Below are 4,112 nucleotides of genomic sequence, written 5' to 3' on the forward strand. Positions count from 1 at the left end.
TACGGGATGGCGTTTTAGCAAGAGGTAGGGTGGGAAGAGGTGTAATCCAGGCAGCTGTGGGAGTCGGTGGGTTTGTAAAAAATGTCAGTGTCAAGTCGGTCGTCATTAATGGAGATGGAGAGGTCCAGGAAGGGGAGGGAGGTGTCAGAGATGGTCCAGGTGAATTTAAGGTCTGTGTGGAATGTGTTGGTGAAGTTGATGAATTGCTCAACCTCCTCGCGGGAGCACGAGGTGGCGCCAATGCAGTCATCAATGTAGTGGAGGAAGAGGTGGGGAGTGGTGCCGGTGTAATTACGGAAGATCGACTGCCTCCTGCTCCCCCCTCCCCTCTAGAGGAGAATGTGAGCGTTGCAGGTGTCCTGAGCATGCAAGAGCAGTGCAGAACCTCCAGATGGAAATCCTGAGCCTATTCCACGTTACTGATTGTCGTTTTACACCGGACTGGGGCCATGTATCTATGGAACAGTTACGGCCAACGGCCTGAGCAGCTGAGCCCAACGTAAAATTGGCTTAAACAGTCTCCGCAAGCAAGCAAGGAAGGTGTGATGGAATGCAAAGAGGCTAAGGTTACTGCAGGTCAAAAGCAAATAAAGACCAGCCCAGGCCTATCTTGCATTTGAACAGAACCCTAACAATAGAGAGACATTTATGTTTGTATATTCCCCAGTTTCAGCCAGATCCCCAATAACAACGAAAAAGTAACCAGATAAATTGTTTTTTCTATGGAGTCAGTTGGAGGATAAATATTAGCCAGAGCAATTGAGCAAACTCCCTGGTCTTCTTTAATAATTCATCTGAAAGACAATTGCATTACTGTATTTTTCACTTTCAAAACTGCAGAATAATCGCATCATGAAAAAGGGATGGGTAAACCTAGGATGACCTGGCCTAACTTCATTGCGCGCTGTGACGTTGCCCTGAGCTGATGTCTATTGGCTGATGTCAAAGAACATTCCAGAAGTGAAGACTCTGAATGAGACCCCCGTTTGTACTAAGAAGACCAGAGTCCCCTGTTGACTGAGCTCATTGAGTTGGATTCAACAGCTGCTTTAAGTTCACCAGAGTGGGTTATATATGTGTTTTTCAGGCAGTCTGGGATAAGTTAACTTAATTTGTGTAGGAGTTTTTTTTCTTTTTAACTTGTGTTTTAATAAAATTACAGTCTTTTATCTCATATAGGAAGAGCAGCTGAGGAAGTGTGCTTTATGTGTAATAAATTGGTCGCAGTGTCTTTATCGACTATTTTGCAGACCTGTGCAGGACAGTCCTGTCAGGTTCACAATGCATTTTGTTGGGTGGGGATTTCCTCCTGAAGTTGGGCTCAAGAGCCCTTGGGGTGATGAGCTGTGAGGCAGCAATGGTCACTGTGGTGCCATCATGGTTGAATGAGGAGGGCAAAAGTCTGTTGGGTGGATGTGGGGAAATGTGATGTTATTCACTTTGGCAGGAAGAAACAAATCTGAGTATTTCTTAAAAGAGAATTACTGCACAATTCTGAGGTACAGAGAGAACTTGATGTACTGGTTTGAACCATAAAAGGTTGGTACATAAACAGAGCAAGTCATTTAGAAAGCTAAAAATAGAGCTGCTAAACATTAGTTCTATGGGCGTCTACAGGATGTAAATGGGTTAGGGTAATTCAGAGCATTGGGCTGGTAACTAATGCATGGAGTGTCTAATGGGGAAAGGTTGGGACTGGAATTTAAGAGAGTCAAAATGATATGACTGAAGTATATAAGGTCCTGAATGGTCTTGACATGGTGACTGTGGGGATGATGTTGTAAGAGCTATATATAAAAGGAGAGTAATTGTAATCAATATTATAGAGGATAAGTGTATTATGTTATTATAGGTCATGAGCAATTGCAAGAGTCATTGAACAAGTATTTTGTGCTTGGCTTCACAGTGGAGGATGGAAATTGTAGTAATCTAAGTATTAAAATAAATGAGGAAATTAAAGTAATTAAAATCAGCAGAATAGCTTGGAGAAGTTTAAGAGACTATAATCCTACAAATCCCCAGGACCTGATGGCCCACAGCTTAGGGTTCTAGAATAGTTGCCCCCAAGATAATGGATATGTTGCACATAACTTTTCTACATTCCGGACTAGCTCCAACAGGTTAGAAATGAACAAATGTACCTTCTCTATTTAAGTAAAGAAGGAAGAAGAAAACAAGGCATTCCAAAAAACTGTCTTATTGGACTCAAAGCTTTAACTCTGTTTCTCTCTCCACATGATATGTTCTACTGGCGTGGACAAAGTTTTAAAAAAAAAAATCACGCAACACCAGGTTATAGTTGAACAGGTTTATTTGGAGTTCAAAGTTTGGGAGAAGATTTGTAGCTCGAGTGCTTATTGTTGTGATTCTGTTCGCCGAGCTGGGAATTTGTGTTGCAGACGTTTCGTCCCCTGTCTAGGTGACATCCTCCGTGCTTGGGAGCCTCCTGTGAAGCGCTTCTGTGATCTTTCCTCCGGCATTTGTAGTGGTTTGAATCTGTCGCTTCTGGTTGTCAGTTCCAGCTGTCCCCTGCAGTGGCCGGTATATTGGGTCCAGATCGATGTGCTTATTGATTGAATCTGTGGGTGAGTGCCATGCCTCTAGGAATTCCCTGGACATCGACCTGGATCTTGATGCCAAATGATGACATGAGCAGAGTTCAGTGAGTTTGTGCTCTAGGCTGGCTTATCTCTATTCTGATTATTAGTGCAGCCAATTGGCAACTTTGCATAATTTCAGCCAACCCAGAGTTAGCAGTCCAGAACTTTAGTGTATGAAAAGCCTCATTTGACTGCATTTGCTTATTTGCTGTTGGAAATAGCTACCAGCTTCAACACAAATATATTTTCAACACAAATTTGACTCAATATGATTTCCTGTTTTTGCAATGATTACCCGAATGTCATTCTTCTAACAAATATCATTTCAGCTCTGGCTTCTGTTTACTGCCAATGCTAGATTCACTGTAGGTCAAATCCAAAATGTTCTGAACTGAAACCTGAGAGTCTCGCACTCCTCAGGGATACGATCGCCTACGTGCAGGACAGAGGGTTGGACACCTGCCTGATCAGCCTGGACCAGGAGAAAGCCTTTGACAGGATATCACACAGGTATATGAGAGATGTTCTCTCCAAATTGGGCTTTGGGGAGGGAATCTGCAATTGCATCAGACCGCTCTACACCAACATTGTCAGTGCAGTCTCAATCAATGGGTGGGAATCAGATAGCTTCCCAGTCAGATCTGGACTCAGGCAGGGCCGCCCTCTCTGTCCTGACTTGTTTGTGTGCTGCATAGAGCCATTTGCCGAGTCCATCAGGAAGGATGCGAGCCTGAGAGGGGTGACTATTCCTGGCAGCAGGGGCCTGCAGGTTAAGGCCTCCCTGTACATGGATGACGTCGCCGTTTTCTGCTCGGATCCGCTGTCCACGCGCAGACTCATGTGCATATGTGACCAGTTTGAACGAGCCTCAGGGGCCAAGGTAAACCGAGGCAAGAGCGAGGCCATGCTCTTCGGGAACTGGGCCGACCAATCCTCGATCCCCTTCACCGTCAGGACCGACCACCTGAAGGTGCTGGGTATTTGGTTCGGGGGAGCTGGGGCATGCGCCAGGTCTTGGGAGGAGCGTAACAGCAAAGTGAGGCAGAAACTGGGCAGATGGAAGCTACGGTCGCTCTCCATCGCGGGAAAAAACCTGGTCATCAGGTGTGAGGCACTGTCATTGCTGTTATACATGACACAGATCTGGCCTATTCCCAGAACCTGTGCCGCTGCAGTCACCTGGGCGATCTTCCAGTTCATATGGAGGTCAAAGATGGACCGGGTCCGAAGGGACTCGCTGTACAAAGATCTGGGCAGCGGGGGAAATAATACACCCAATGCCACCCTCACCCTGATGACCACCTTTGTGTGTGGCTGCATCAAGCTGTGCGTGGATCCACGGTACGCAAACACCAAGTGTCACTACGTACTGAGGTTCTACCTGTCCCTGGTGTTGCGAAGGATGGGCCTGGCCTCGCTGCCGCGGAACGCTCCGAGTAGTTGGACCATTCCGTATCACCTGTCCTTCGTGGAGAAATTTATGAAGAAAAACACCTTTGACCACAAGCCCAT

At 45.9% G+C, this 4,112-nt stretch overlaps 1 long non-coding RNA gene across 1 annotated transcript in view; it reads left to right on the plus strand.

Moving 5' to 3' along the window:
• The first annotated feature begins 3,073 nt into the window (after positions 1-3,073).
• LOC122561577 overlaps positions 3,074-4,112 on the plus strand; it is a 24,550-nt gene continuing 23,511 nt past the window's right edge. The window contains exon 1 of the long non-coding RNA XR_006315042.1: positions 3,074-3,110. This is a non-coding gene — a long non-coding RNA (uncharacterized LOC122561577). The remainder of the gene's footprint in view (positions 3,111-4,112) is intronic.

The sequence above is a fragment of the Chiloscyllium plagiosum genome, chromosome 23 (genome assembly GCF_004010195.1).
Source record: "Chiloscyllium plagiosum isolate BGI_BamShark_2017 chromosome 23, ASM401019v2, whole genome shotgun sequence".
NCBI lineage: Eukaryota > Metazoa > Chordata > Chondrichthyes > Orectolobiformes > Hemiscylliidae > Chiloscyllium > Chiloscyllium plagiosum.